Raw genomic sequence first — 16,968 nt, 5'->3', positions numbered from 1 at the left:
CAGTCTAAACCTCTGGCCCTTATACAGTTCTGCCCCCACTCACTCAGTGTCATAGAAAGTATATAACGACTTCTCAAAGAGAACTATTGCTAGTTCATTATTGTGGTCAATGAATACATTGCTGTCGTTAAAGGGACAACGACAACAATGTTGTAACTATGTTGTATGTATGCAACAGTTACAAGAACAATATTTTACAAAAAGCTGCCTCCTGTTTCAAATAATTTCAAAAATGCAGCACGGATACATATAGCTACTTTAATTAAAAATATTTTCTTTAAAAAAAATAACTACGATTCCCAAGAAGTTACATTAAATGAAAAACTAGCCATGATTTTTGCCTTTGGTAAATTAAATTTAATGAAATTGAATTTGAACCTTTTGCCTACTGGAACATTAAAACAATGGGACAATAGCTGTCACAACACATACATCTTAATTCTTTTAATCTCCAAACTAACAGAGCAAAACATTAATATCCCCTGGTTTAGCAGAAGGCAAGTTAAAGCCATTAGGGACACAAAGGGACGGAAAGAATTACATCATATTGGATTTGAAAGTCATGTCCTTGAAGTCGTAATATTCTCCTGCCATAGTCTGGACATTTCAGCCTTTTATGCCTTGATTAGAACAGAAGTAAGCAGGAAGGAATCCATGTTACAGTTGATTACTATAAATTTCCCACATGTCCACATCATTAGCCCACTGGCTGTTATGTGATTGTTTGTCAGGCTTTATGTGGGCTTATCTGGTCTTTGTCCTTATTTTTTTGTTTGGAACAATTATTTTAAATTCTCGTTTGAAAATAATATTTTCTGAGTTTGAACTGGGCCAGTCGTCCCAGAGTTTCAGCAGGTTAAAAATCATTCCAGTCCCACTTTATTTAGCACCTTGGCAAACAAAGTTAGAATCCGGAAGGACTCACCAAAATTGGGGTACCTAGATGTAGTAGCGGGCTAAATAATACATGGCAATATAGTGTGATGGAATCCTTTGCATTACGCTTCAGGTAGGTGAAGCGTATTTGTTGAGTGTATGCAGAACCCTTGATTAGTTAGAAGAATCTATAGTCTTATGATGTCATATCTTTGACCATAAATTGATGACTTAAGCTAGTACAACTACAGGGATCTCATCTGTTTACTAATGGTCGTATCAAAAATGGTTAAAAAGAAAAAAACCCACAAACTTTTTATTCTTTTAAATCGCTCTAAGATAAACTATACTGAGCATGGAAAAAATAATTTCAATGAGTCCAAGCAACCTAACAAACAATTTACTTACGAAGGAAAATTATTGTCCATGGTCGAAGTTCCGGGAGAGATAATTACGTTTCCATTTAATTTAGTTCAGGTTAATGGCACAGAGAAAGACATGCAGCTTGTCAACCGGGAACCTTGATATTTCACAATATTAAGAACGAATCGCCTCTAGCATCTGAACTTTCTTCATCTCTCGAGCTTGCATTATGTCCTAGTAGATAAATGTGGTAAGAGATCAATGAAGGTTAAATGAATGTGAGGGCAGAGGCAACGATTTACTTTCTTTGAAAGCACTTACACATAACCTTTGCTTCTGTATCCCACAACACAACACAAGCCCTAGACTCTAAAGAAATTAATGTTTAAGAAGTCAGAGTGTCGGAGTCCGGGAAAGTTTCATTCTATATACACGACTTTCCATCAGAATCTGTTCTCGGGGGACAGCACCAAGACCCATATAACACTTTATCTGAACAAGTTCAAAGCTATTTACACTTGAAGGTACCAAGTAATCCCAACACATTAAAGCTTTTTAAGACCGAGGTCTTGAGTTGCAATCTGTAAAAGTTGATCTTAGGCTTTTTTCCGTAGATCAAATACTTTTCGCAGAGGCTAAATATGTGATCTTTTTAGGGGGTACTTGTAGATAATATACCAAAGCTGTATTTAAAGGGTCAATAGTGCTTTAGTATAAATATATTTTATATAAAATTGAATGCTGGGAGTTCAGAAAGATATGGAAAGGGTAAGAGAGGAAAATGTCTTCTCTTTTTTTATCGCTACATAAAATCTTTAGTTTGGTTAAGAGAATGATAGGATAAAGATAAGAATGTATTTCAAATGAAATCTTAATTATGATTGGCATCTAGGTATTGTCAATCCTGGATAGGCTACCTGAAACGCTGCATCCTCTGTAAAGGGGCAGGGCTAGTCATTAACATGTGCCAAGCTACCCACGTGAGTAGGTGGGGCTGGCCCCTAGATGGCATTTAGTGGGTGGGGAGTGCGCATGGGCAATCATTTCTCCCCCTCCCAGAGAAAGAAAAAACTGACCTTACCTGAAAAGCCACCTTGTTGGGTTCAGCTGCAGAATGTCGAGAGATGACCATGTTGGAGCTGCAACACCACAGACTAACATTGATTTTACAGCTCCCTGGACTGGTTAAGGCTCTCCTCAGCTGTCCCATGGTCCACACTGCATACATAAGCAGGACACTGCCCGGAAATCAGGACTGTCCTGTGAAAACCAGGACACTTGGTACATATGGTATTCCAATCTTTTTATTGTTGAGAACTTTATCTGTGGCATCGTAACTACAAGGGCACATTTAAAGTTTTTAACCAAACTTATTAAAGGTTAATTTTGGGGAATCTCTTGATACTTACCCACTTCAAAGTCATCGCACCTGGTGGGATTTTAGAGTCAACATCATTCGGTGATAACTTAACACTTAATGAATACAATTATTGTTATTAAGGAGTCAGTATGCCTTGACATTAAGTAGTTTGTATCCTGCAAATCTAATTAACTTTCTTTCACAGCGCGATGGACAAGGGTGATTGCGTAACCACATCATATTTAGAATTTGATGATGCCATTCAAACCTTTCTGGCTTGCTTAAGGTCTAATATTTCAATTCAAATATTGTAGGAGGATTTGCATTTTCAACTTGCCCTTGTTAAACAGGAACCGTCACCTACGCAGCTTTTGTGAATCATTCATTTGTTAAAAATAATATCTATAGTTTGTGCTCTTTGGTTTTCAAGTGTTGAAGATATTTGGTTTAGAAATAAGGGACAACTTAGGTAAGATTAGTGGAAGAACACATAGAATTTAGTACTGTCCCCAACCTGAACTAATTTCCCTGCTTGTCGCCCCCTCTAAGGGAACCAATCAACTTTCATTGAAGAAGAAGGAAGTATGAGGAGGAATTATCATCCAGATCCCGCAAACATGACTCAGGCAACATCTACTCCGGTGGACCTCAAAATAAAATAACACCCCTGTATCCCAATAAAGAAAATAAAAACAAAACACGGAGTTGGAGTTCATTTCTAGAAACAAACTAATATCGACGCCAAGATACTCATGAAAACATACACTTTTAAACCTTCAGCAAGGTCCCGCGAGAAATGAACCCAGGCGTAATCATAACATTTTGATGGTAGATCAACCACTGGCCACAATCCTCCTAGCAATGTTGGTGCCGTAACTCCGTAAAATCGGCGGGGGGGGGCACCTCATTGACATACCATGCACTATAGCACGTGGGCTAGTGCTCTTAGCGAAGTCCTCTCTGATAGGGCTGCCTCCTGCCCTAGAGTGCCAAATCCCATGGGACCATACACCAAACCAGACAGTGGCATTGCCTAACAATAGATGGGGGGAGCAAGGTAAAATTGGTTAATCTGATGGCATGTCATGTGGGGACCCCAGATTAAGTACCCTCCTAATGTCGCCACCCCCCAAAAGAAGCTGACTAACCAACTCCAAGCCTATCACACAGAGCTGGCCAATCGCCTTCCCATAATAACCATCCCAATACCTTCATTCTATTAATATAGGTGTCCTCCTTGATATGGGCCTAGTCATGGAGCCCTTACTTTTATTTCTTAACATCCAGAGCTGTACAGGAAGTTAGTATGGCTGCTCCCATACGAATCTCCAAACACCATTACAATGAATTTTTAATAGTTACTTTAATTAATCGCTATAAAATGTAGGATTTGAGACAGTGATAGATCTACTTCAATGACCTGCTGGACCTTGTCTGAGCCAACTTCCATTTATTCATTATCATTAACCCCAGCAAAATGCATTGTTTGCAAAATGGCCACCCACCCTTTTCTATCTGGATGATTGTTTCTCGTAGTGGGTTTAAGTCTTTCGTAGGAGGGTCCTTGTTTTTGCCAAAAGTAATTTTTCATCAAGCTCAATTTATTTTTGCTGATGTTGGGGGACAAGAATTGTATAAGGACATTTATCGGAGAAATCTGTTTACTTTCCAAAACGTCATAGCAGAACATTCACAATCTTCTCATATCCTTCATCCGTCAATTATTTTATTTTCAATTAACAATTTATAAATGTAACAGAGATTAGAATGGAAGCATTTTCAGTACCAATTATAACATTTAAAGGAAAAAAATTTAAAAAAGGAAATTTAAGATTTTAAAAATACAGCTGTAACTAAAGAATCTTAAGAGACATAGCCACAAAACCATATCTGCCCCTTTATTTATGTAAATGCTGTGTAACACACAGAGTAGTTCATAAACTTGTTTGAAAAATGACCTTTTCTGTCCATTTTTGTTACGTGAAGCACTACTGTGCTGTTTACCGATGTATTTACCCTTCCTGTTGCCCTAGATGGTTGGTATCTTCACTGAATAAAAAGGTGTACCGTGCCTTTAAGACACACATTACCGACATATGACGTCATATTCTGGTGTTCTGTATCTTAAAGGCACACAGAGCCTTGGAAGTATAAAGGTATCAGTTGTAAAAAGATTTCCCATGTAGCTAGCCCATTGGACAATGGTACACCATGGAGCCTGATTGCCCAAGGGGACACTCTTACCTCAGTTTTGCAGCCCTCTGGACCTGCCGCCCAAGCCTTGCCCTGGATACGTCACTGGTCCTGTTTATGCATTGTATCTCCAAACACCATTGCATTGAATTTTAATAGTTACTAAAATGTAGGATTTGAGTGATAGATCTACTTCAATGAGCCTTGCCCAGGATACGTCACTGGTCCTGTTTACGCATTGTACAGCGCAATTGAACATGATGGTGCTATGTATATAAAAAAATAATAACACACTTGGTGGAGCCCTAGGGTGACTATAATCATCGACACTACATATATAATAATCTATAATGGTTGTAAAAAGATGTAAACAGTTTCTCAATCCGTCCATGTCATATTGTTACTCCGGGGTATCAGTACCTCTTTAAACATAGTATTAAGTATTTTGCAGCATTTGGGTAGGCATTCCTGGGCAATATACACTAACTTTCAAGTTTGGGGACACTTAGACATTTCAATGAACAGCAGAGGGGTTCTTTTTTAGGTACAGATCTTCAAGCCAAGTCATTCATGTAATCAATGGCGATGTTTGGAGATTCTAAGAGAGAATAAGGAATATACAGACCAACTTATCGGGGGACTAAAGCTGTATCAGAACCGGGCAAACCAAAGAACATTACTAGCACTAATCCATAAGGGTATGACTTCCCGTACGCATAATATGATTTGAAGCAAACTAGTGATATGGGTTAAAATAGACAAAATATAAAAAAACAAGCAACAGAATATCACTCTGAAACTAAGCTACTCAGGTACGGAAAATATTGTGAAGCTTGTCTTCCGGACCTTTTTTGTGATTTTTTTTTATTTTCTTTAAAGTAGACTTTCTTATGAAACCTACATTTCTTGATACAGTTTGTTTCCCTTTCACCTACGATCTCTGTAACTTGGATCTGTGCTGTTTCCCTTGTGTTTCTGTCTTCTTTAGAGCATGTTAACAAAGACTGATGCTTGCATTTAAAACGCTGGGTCGCAGTCCGTGGCGAAGGAAGGTAAACATAGAAGTCTCCCATTATTGGACGGTGGTGTTGAAAGCTTTACTTGTCAACTTATTGTTGGTTAATGGAAACTGCTTACTTTGAGAAAAGAGTAAAGACACATAAAGGGCTGTAATTTTTCATAGCTTCAAAATGTTGCTAGGATAAACACTTTCACACCGCTCTACAGCTAAAGGTCTGATGCGTAACCTTATTCTTTTTCTTGTTGCGGCTTTGTATCTTTTGATTACCTCGCCTGCAGTTCCTACCTCTGATCTGCGGCTGGTGCAAGCTCTCATTAATTCCGCTTGCCTTTCTTCTTGCGTCTAAAACCCTTTCCATTTCTGTATCCTATGATATGTTATAGATAGTGATATAGGAATATTCGTAACATTCTAAATCTTTTAATGTTTATTTAAAAACAACTCCCACATTAACATTGCCTTGTACAGGGCCATCTTAGCTCTTCTTGCAGGAGCAGCTCATGGGGATGAGGTTTATAACCAATGTTGAAGTTGGGTACATTCCAAAAATTACATCTCTCCCACTTCTATTTGCTCTTTACAGTATGTTCTGATTAAGCAGAATTCTTAAAAGATTAAATAAGAGAGGGTGACACAAACATATAGATACATTCATAGCCTTCATCCTTACAGTGGTTGATTTGTATCACGTAACATAGAATTTGATGACTGATGGGTCTACCCTGACTGCCGGATATTTCTGCTGTAATAATTAAATGATAAAATAACCATGAAATTATTAAATAAACATGATTAAATGAAAGAATGATAGCCGCCATTCCGGTGCCTAATTCCATCCTGGATTATATTTTGAGATAACATTGTTCCCAAAGTGAAGTAAAGAATACTATGATCATGCTTAGTACCATATAGTAGATGATGTCTATTGCTGCGGACAGAAGGGTCTAGGACGCATACAATGGCAGATACAACCAGCGACATGCCTAGATACACAAGAAAAAGGAAACCTCTCCAGAAAAAATGCTTCTCACTTCTTGTGGACTGTGTGCTAATGTTGTGGCAACTTGCATGGATTCTCCACAAGGCAGATTAGGCATATGTCCAGAGTGTCAAATTTTGTAGGAACAAATAAAGCGGCCAAAATGGGAGAATTATCTTAATTGTAGCCATACCTAAATCTGTCAGCTGCCCTATATATACCCAACCCATTATAGTCATTCCCATACCTGGGAACTCTCTGGCTTTGGCTACTTGGAGCCCCCCCATTGCGGGATGTGGGTGAGCGGTCCTGTGACGTTGGCGAGTGGTCCCACTGACGTTGCAGGACATTTTTGGAGGGGGAGAAGGCGAGGAGTGTGGAGTGCCGCAATGCCACTCCTGCAACCAAGAGAGTTTCCCGCGGTGACCAGGCGACCCAGGAAAGCAGCTCGGGCAAAACTTCCCAGGTAGGAAAGTTCCCAGGTATGGTCATACCCACCTCATGCATTTTTGTTCACGCTCTGACTTTTTTCTAACTATTGCCCGGTAATGCAATCTTTTTAAATTTAAGGGCATAGTTTACTGCCCCAAGCAGCTTCACTAAATGCATATTAAAGTTGCGGGGCAGGAAAACAGGGCATATGTATATAGAGATGATTTGGAGCCTATTTGGGTGCCTATTCAGGACGAAACACGCAACCTTTGAATTATAGTATAACTCTGTGCGTTTATTTTGGACCTGTTTAACCCTGGTCTCAATATACCCCAAGTTACCATAGAGAATAGACTTCCAGGGTATAGAGTGTACACTGGACATGGCTTTCCACCAATAGGAAGTGAAGATTTTTCTGGTGTTTTTTTTGCCCAGGCTGCTTGGTAGGGGTTAGGAGAGAGAAAGGCCGAAAGTAGAAGAAAAAGGGGGAATTTGTCTCTGCAGGAAGACATAGCAAGTGTTTTATTTATTTCTTCTTCTGAGGGCCCCACTAGTATCTGCGACCAAGAGCTAACATTACTTAGAGCTTAGAGCTTCCTGTGCCAAGCCGCCGTGTGGCTGAGGGAAATCTGTGCTCCCCATTGGGTTCAGTGTGCAGGGCCTGCATTCTGAGGAGGAATAAAGCCAGCCTGTGAGATCAAAAGCTGGCAAATTACACCAGAAGCCGCACTCAAAGGAAGGTACTCAGGACCATTTACAGGCCAGACCCTGAGTATAAGAGCAGGTACAGTATAGGTGCCCCAACTTAAAGCATCAGTAACACACCGCTATCCACTTCAGGGGTAGCGCTACCTCCATCAAGAGCGCCAACATCTGTGTGCATCATTGTTACCCCGGGCAACTGAACAAACCACACACGGGTGGGTTCCTAATCATTTGTGGAGGGGGGTGATCTGGGTGGATTAGATATAGTTGTTGATTTGCTATATATATATATATATATATATATATATATATATATATATTTATTTTTTTTAATTTTTTTTTATATATATATGATGTTATTGAAATCTTTGTTCTCACTCTTCTAACTGAATACACGTTACATTATAGCATTCGATTCCTGTGTTCTGTGTTCTAATACCCTGAAGTATTACTCGGTGGAGGTTCAGCCAGACTGCTATATTAACCCCTAACTCTCAACGATGCAGAGGCCAGGATCTCCTGTAAGCGCCAGCGTGGATAAACACACTCTCCGGGATGTCACACCCAAGGTAAAAATTGTTACACCTGCGATGATTCTCTTTGTGTTCTTCATTTTTATTTGGTGTGGTTTTGTGAGCAAGAAAACTCAGCTTAATGAGAACAATCCTTATGCTTTAACTGACGATTAACCTGGTAATGGTGTTCCAGCTTTAAACTTGATACAGTTGATGTCCCGTGTCTTGATACTTTATTTTACTTAAGCATGTGCAAAAAAGTTACATTTGAGATATGTATATATATATATATACACACACACCGGTATATATATATATATATATATATATAAAAAAACAGCTGTTTTTTGAACTGTTACCGGGAAGTGAAGAACGATAGTAAGGTGCTATATGTTAGAAATAATGAGGGGAAAAGTAGCACAGGTTTTTTTTTTATTGCAATAATAGACAGCTAGCTTCAAACTGCCACAGATACCATTAAAAAGTGAAAAGGACATCAAGATAAATAAAGGTCTAATTAGCTGGTGCAGGTCAAGAAAAAAACTGTTAAACTGGGAAAAATATTTTTATTTTATTTTTGTTCTATTTTTCCTTTTTTATATAAGAATATGTACCAAGTGCATTAATATTTTTTTTAGTTTACACAATATTTTGCGAAGAAACAGGAATCACACACTGCTTGATTCACAAACCTCTAGGAATAACTCTAGGAATTTAACAGCTGTACCTCGGTTTTACTAGATGTGGCTGGGATATATATCTATCTATATATATATATATATATATATTTATATAAAAATGCAAAATACGTTTATCTAGCAACATGGTTACAGACTCAACTTGTGGATTCGTACGAATCTCTGAAAACGAGGCCAGACCCCCCACAAAACGGATGAAAACTATGAAAAAAGCTACAGATTTTCGTCCATTCTCTCACATTGTCTTAATGTCTACCGACCTTTTCTGCTGACCATCCGCTTCCGTGTCTTGCAGCTCTGCTTCCTAAAATAACTGCCAAAATGTCGGAACTTCTGGTGACGTCCTCTCCCCTGACTGGATGGTCTGAGTAGATGACGTCACTGGAATCTCCGCCAAAACGGCACAGCTTCCCCTGATGTCCTCTCCTCCTCATTGGAGGATCGGGAGAGAAGACATCACCGGAAGCGCCGCCATTTTGCCCTATGATGCGAGAAACGGAAGTGGAGACAGAGAAGGTAGGGGGACATTCAGAGAACATAAAGAACGGAAATGTGAGAGAGTGATTGCTTTACATTACATTTATTTACAGAGCTCCAGCTCATTCCGGGGCAGAAAGACAGAAAAAAAGACAGAAAAAGACAGAAAAAAAAATGAGATTAGAAATGACAATTTACAAAACTGACAATAACATTAACCCATGTTAAGCCATACTGGTACAGAACTCTTACTATAGCAGATAGAAAATAGTTATGTGTGCAAACTTATATGTATGTATATATGTGTGTGTAAAATGAGTTAAGCAATCAATCAATATCACAGCAATCAATGTTATAGTGTCAAATGTCATCACCAAGCCAAGTAGTTATCACTCTTCTAGCCGATCAACTCAAGACTCAGCAAGGACTGGGCCACCCCTCAGAACAGTCCTTTCGAAGAGCCATGTGTCTCGGACACAAGGATCCCTGGGCTGCCCGTGCAAACACCGCAGGTGAGGCTTCAAAGTTTGTGGTCGCGGCCGTGGTGTTTTTATAGCCGTTGTGGGGACTTTCCTGAATCTTTCAGGGGCGTCATGGTTTTATCTCTAGGTGGCTTCTGTTCTGTGACGCAGGCTGGCCCTCGCCATGCTGTTCTTTTGTCCTTTGGTGTTTCCTTATCTATTTGGCACAGTGATCTATATTTGTTGACATCTGAGGCCTAAGTTTTATAACTATACTTAGCTAATTAACCCTGGCGTGACCGGGCCCAGGAGTCATAATTAAAATGCATTACAGTCCTGCTATTCTGAGCTTACCATCTATTAGGTGACAGGCATATATGTCCCAATGTGTTAAAGAATGAGCCAAAATTAGATTTTCATAATTCAGGTATAATCATGTTTAGTAGGTTTATTTTCTCCCTTTTTATCATTCTTGGTGGAGAATCTAGAAGCCACTTTAGGTAATAGATCCTGTAATGCTATTGCTTTTTCCCCTGACCACATCAAATAAGAAAAAATGACTCCGGTAACTGACTAGATTTCCATCCATTTGATAAACTTTTTAAATTCCATTAAGAAGAGGAAAAAGAAACACCTTTTCGGCTTGCACATGAAAGATAGAATTTTCATTTACAAGGCAGTTACATTAAACCAGTCGATGACATAATAAAACCATTACACTATGTAACAGTCCAAGACTTATGTTAACATAAGTGAAACAGGCTTTCATCTTCCCTAATTCCCAGATGCCTTTACTGTCAGTGATAACTGATTTCAGTCGGGAGGACCTTTACACCCAGTAGAGTGCTGTAATTGATTTAGATAGATAGCTGTGATTCATCCAGGTTATAAATACTCATAATACATTAGTGAGTTCAAAGGAAAAAAAAATACTAAATTGCAATACGTATTTGCCATTTGGTGCATTAATCATTCATAGCATAGCTGTTTAAAGGAAACTTTCTACCTGGTGTAATTGGTAACAGTATGTACAGGGGATCGACAGCGATCTATATAAAGCTCTGATCTGAAGCAAGTAGAATAATTAATTTGCTTCCAAGTGATGTCACAAACGTGGATTCATTTTTCCCTAATCCCAGAGATACTCCTGCATAGACACTTCTCCCGATATTTTTGTTGTTGTTGTAACGTGTGCTTAAAATGTGCATTTTTCTTTACTGTGAGAAATGGCAGAAATGGCAGATGTTAGTAGAGTGACGGATAGGTATGTGGCCAAGATCTCTTACGGTCCAGAGCATGGAGAATGGAAAAACCAGTCTACTCTGGATAAATCCAACCAAGATTCCCATTAACCCCTTAATGACAAAGCTCGTACATGTACGGGCTCAAAATGCATTGTTTTCAATGGGTTTAGAGACCCCCCATCGTCCTTAAGGGGTTAATAAAACAGCCCATAATATATCTGGCATAGAGTGTGAGAATGGATTGATCCCAATAAGGTTATAATTCTTTGCTATTCTGTACAATGTAACCACTCGCTGTCATCATGTAAATGCCACTGACAGCCCTTCTTACACTAGACATTGTGTCGGCTGTAAAACAACCAGAAAAAACATCAGGTTGTGTCCCAAAGTCTTTACATCAGTCTAGCCCAAGGGGTAATAGCCCTCAACCCCCTCTCCTGACTGAGTCTGCCCAAACTCCCCCTCCAATGCAGTGTTTTAACCCTTGCGTGGGTCAGATGTTGCCCACACAACAGGGTCCTACTACACTGTAGGTTTTCTTTAATTTAAATTCTGGAAGTGGTGCAAATCACCATATCCAACAATGAAATGTTTCTGCTTATTTTTCCGTATTTACCAAAGTTGCTCTTTCTACAAACACCTGTTATGCTTAGTACACCAAGGATTAAATAAACACCACCATTCCTTTGGCTTTCGTGGCTTTTAAAATGTAACAAAAGGCTTTAGTATGCATATTTGCAGGTCACAGAGGATGACTGGGCAATAAACCAAACAGTTTATCTAACAAGCTTTGCAGAGGCTCCTTAAACATCCCCAGGCTCATTTATCAAGTGCCGTGCTTAGATTTGCTGGCTATATTCTCTGCCAGCGCATTTAGACCCGTAATGCTAAGCGGACACAGCTTTATTTATCAAAATTGCTAACACTAAATTTTCTTGCAAATTGTAAGATTGGTTAATACTAAAAAGAGGTAAACAGAAGGTGCTTGCTTTGCAAATTTAAATCAGAAGCTGACATTTGTAAAATACACCAATTTTGGGTTACATTTTACTGTTCCCTTTATATCTGAAATGTTGTTCGGCAATAATGCACATTAAACTAGATTGTTTGTTTGATTTCATAATGTACACATGCCAGAGAACTCTCACGGTTTGCTAGCTGGATCTATTCAATAAGAAGTCAAGTGGTCACTTGAGATAAGGGATCATTTGGAAGAAATCACAAGCCTTCGCATGCCAATACTTACAAATCAAGTTGTATATTTGCAAATATATTAATTGTTTATGAGAAGATGCGCATGAATGGAGCTGTACGTTTAGCAAGCTACTGGCAAACGGTTGTGAGATAAACCTGCATGCCCTCACCTGCAACTTGGAAAATAAATGTAAAAAGTGATTAAGAATACATTAAAAAAAACTATATAAAAAATTTAAATTCCAGAATATGCACGACCAGGCCCCCTGTTAACCAAGGTACAGAGCCTTCCAGTACCCTTTTATGTCCCATTCAATGGTCTTTGGATTGGTGGGGTAGAATAAACAAAACTATAGGTGGTACAGAATGCATCCTATGCCTGGTAGGATGTGGCTACAATCTAAGAAAATTCATCACGGAGGCACAGACCCCACTTATACCCAGTTGGCTGGCATTTGGAATGTGGATAAAATCATATTAGCTCTTTGGAGAGGTTTGCCACTCACCCTCCCATCATGTCCCGTCCTGTGGAATAGAGGGAGAAGAAGACTTTGCAATGAATCTGGCCAGTATAAAAGGACCATACTAAAATATGAGAAGAAGAAAGAAAGCCCCAGGTGGTTGGAGGTTGCATTACACACTTTATTGACTTAAATGTCTTACTTTTATTAGAGGCAATCAAAGAAGCAACGCTGTTCATGGAGTGTTTCGTTGTATGTGATCCCCTTTATTGAAGGGAACACAGTAACAAGTATTAGGATTAACTTGTGTGAGTCTGACAATTATGCAGCTCACATCCACACAAATGTCATGTTAACAGCACAATTCATAGTAGCTGACTAGTTTTACAGGAAATGTGTGTTGATTGAAAAAAATCCTGCACTAATCTGAAGATTCATTGACCCCCAGGTGTCAGTCAAGCTATCAGTGTGAATTAGAACACTGTCCTAGGCTTTGCACCTGACCCGTATACTATATGTTTGGGACTTGGTGCGTGGAGGAGTTGGTTAGCAATCCAAGGCAATGTGTCTCTGTGTAGCATCTCACTAAAATCACATACCCTTACCTAAAACGTTCAAAATTTTAAGTTGAAGACAGTTGCATGTCCTTGCAAACAATCCATATATTAGTGAATATCCAAATTGTTTTGCGGGTGTTAACATGTGAGGGCATGCGTCCTCAGTAGAGGGTAGTAAGTTGCACTAACCCTTAACCTCTTAAGGACAATGGGTGGTCCCTAAACCCATAGAAAACAATGCATTTTGAGCCCGTACATGTACGGGCTTTGTCATTAAGCGGTTAATAATTAATAGACCCCATTGATTGGTGTATATGTAACAAGGTTGGTTCTTCATAATGCTCAGAGATGTTTTTATTGTGTATTTATTTTTCTTTGTTTAGTGATTAAACCTCTAGGTGTCATAGTTGCATACACAATGATGTTATTCAAGTGACCGATAAACCAATAAACGACTCCTGCTCAGTCAACACAAAAACAAATAAAGGTGGACAATAATATCAGCGAAGTATGAAGATACAATTATAAATAAAAGCACAAAAAAAAGCCTTAAAGACTATAATATATATTTTCTTCCTTTTTATCTTTTTAAGTTGTGGGTTGAATTGCAAAAATCTCCAAATAGGAAAGCCAATGGTAAAGAGTTAATGTAACAACTTGCATTTGGCATTAATTACGGTTGCATAAACAGCGTTCATATAAAGTCTGATGATTTGCATAAAATGGATTCAAAACAACATAAAACGAACCAATGGTTTTGAGGTCACTGACATAGAATGCAAATCTGTTGCCACTATTTGATTTCGACAGAAAAAACGACAAATGCAGGACCTGGATGACTAAATGTTGTATGCATTATAAATGTTGTAAGAAGGTTTAATAAAAATTGGAAGTTCCTTTTAATCAGCAAGGCCATTCATCTTCCTTTTTCATACAAACATGGTAGATGTACACTTAACAGCAAGATGCTTGAGATATTTCTGGTGAGGTCCATCTATTAATACTTTAAGCACTGCTCTAAGGTAAGGCGACTTCACTTAAAGGGTTGGGATATACAAAATTAAATGAAAATTTGGTAACCTTGCTCTCCTTAAGAGGGAAAGCAGCCAGTACGAGAAGCAGGGTTGAAAAAAACCCCACACGGACATTTGTCCATTGCATCTTTAATCTAACGCCTTAACCGCTGGGCCATCTTGGTCAGCTGCTGTTGTGTAAAGAAATTCACCGGTTCTGTTGTCCTACCTCTGTAATAATCCAGTTGCTGTCAATTTCAGCCTGATATGTTTCATACCTTAACAGTATGGACATTACCGTTTGCAGAAGCTGGTGAAAGCAATTAATTCTTTGACAGCAAAATCACCTTCTATTTGTTCAACAGTAACATGGTTTACAAATCCAGCTTCTGTTTAGGTGATACTGTCATGTAAACGACAGGTTGCTTTGCGCAATTATAGAATGTGTGGCACAGACTTTGGTAGTCAAGAGCCGCCAGAGTGGACCTTTTTTTTTTGCGTGCTCTGCCTGTCTGATGACCAGCCAATGTGCTGTGACCAACCAGCTATTTCCAATCTGTTTGAGATTTTGGCTCTTATCTTTTAGCTTTATGCCTGGCTGAGGTTGGCCATGAAAAGTGAAATATTTGAAGGGGAACCCCTACAAAACAAATCAGCACTTTAGACCCATGGATTTAGAAGTCCAGCTATTCTATGTTATCTGTAATTGCAATATCCTTAAATGCATAGCCAGCATTAAAATAGGGTTGCACATGTCCATTGTGTTCAAGGTCTTAACCACTTGGCTATGCTGATAAATAGCTTTGGTTTCCTACCACAGAACTCTGTTCTTTCTTGACTTGTTAGAATTGGTTGTATTTTATGCTTTGATTGCACCACACACACATTATACTATTCCACTTTCACTTCTCTAAGAAACAAGTATTTTAGGTGCGACACCTTAAGATCCATTCGATCTTAAGTCCAACGCCTTAACCACCCGGCCATCCTGATGATGTGCTTAGATTTTTCTCAATTACCACATTATGCTTTTCCACTTTCACTTCTCTTAAAAACAAGCACTTTACGTGCAACAATTTAAGCACCTCTGCTTTGAATTCTGGTTGCCGGGTCTGTCTATGTTGATTTCTATCTAATTTCCCTCTTGAGCTACTTCAATGGCCTCTACTTAGGTAACATCGCACTCCTTAAAAGAGGAAATAGCCACTACCAGGAGTGGGGTTTGAACCCACGCAGGCATTTGTCCATTCGGATCTTAAGTCAAACGCCTTCACCACTCGGACATCCTGGTGACGTGCCGAGTGCTTTCTCAATGACCACATTCTGGTGTTCCACTTTCACTTCTCTTAAAAACAAGCACCTTATGTGCAACAATTTAAGCACCTCTCCTTTGAATTCTGGTAGCTGGGTCTGTCTGTCTTGATTTCCATCTAATTTCCCTCTTGTGCTACTTCAATGGCCTTTACATAGATAACATTGCTCTCCTTAAAATAGAAAGCAGCCACTACCAAGAGCAGGGTTCAAACCCACGTGGACATTTGAATATTGGATCTTAAGCCCAACGCCTTAACCCCTTGGCCATCCTGGTTACCTGTGCTGATGTTTCTCAATTACCACATTATGCTGTTCTACTTTCACTTCTCTTAAAAACAAGCAGCTTACGTGCAACAATTTAAGTACCTCTCCTTTGAATTCTGTGTCTGTCTGTCTTGATTTCCTTCTGATTTCCCTCTTGAGCTACTTCAATGGCCTCTACTTAAGTAACATTGCACTCCTTAAAAGCTAAAGCAGCCACTACCATGAGTGGGGTTTGAACCCACGCGGACATTTGCCATTGGAACTTAAGTCAAACGCTTTAACGCCTCAGCCACCCTGGTGACTTTCTCAGACCCTTCTCAATTACCAGATTATGCTGTTCCACTTTCACTTCTCTTAAAAACAAGCAACTTATGTGCAACAATTTAAGCACCTCTCCTTTAAATTCTGGTAGCTGGGTCTGTCTGTGCTGATTTCCTTCTAATTTCCCTCTTGAGCTTCTTCAATGGCCTCTACATAGGTAACATTGCACTCCTTAAAAAAGGGACCTGCCACTATCAGGAGTGGGGTTCAAACCCACACGGACATGTGTCCATCAGTTCTTAAGTCCAATACCTTAAGCACTCAGGCACCCTGGTGACGTGACGTGACGTGACGTGACGAGACGTGACGTGACGTGATGTGACGAGACGTGACGTGACGTTTCTCAATGACCACATTATGCTGTTCCACTTTCACTTCTCTCAAAAACAAGTATTTTACATGTAACAATTTAAGCACCTCTCCTTTGAATTCTGGTAGCTGGATCTGTCTGTGTTGATTTCCTTCTAATTTCCCTCTTCAGCTACTTCAATGGCTTCTACTTAGGTAACATTGCACTCCT

At 39.3% G+C, this 16,968-nt stretch overlaps 1 non-coding gene across 1 annotated transcript; it reads right to left on the bottom strand.

Moving 5' to 3' along the window:
- Window positions 1-15,756: 15,756 nt before the first annotated feature.
- Window positions 15,757-15,840, bottom strand: TRNAL-UAA (transfer RNA leucine (anticodon UAA)). The gene has a single exon. It is a non-coding gene; the product is annotated as a tRNA-Leu (tRNA).
- Between the last annotated feature and the right edge of the window lie 1,128 nt (window positions 15,841-16,968).

This window comes from Sceloporus occidentalis, unplaced genomic scaffold (assembly GCF_023333645.1).
Source record: "Sceloporus occidentalis isolate IW3139 unplaced genomic scaffold, rSceOcc1.0.p SCAF_342, whole genome shotgun sequence".
NCBI classification, from domain to species: Eukaryota; Metazoa; Chordata; class Lepidosauria; order Squamata; family Phrynosomatidae; genus Sceloporus; species Sceloporus occidentalis.
The sequence above is the reverse complement of the archived record's forward strand: the minus strand, read 5'-3'. Positions and strand labels throughout refer to the sequence as shown.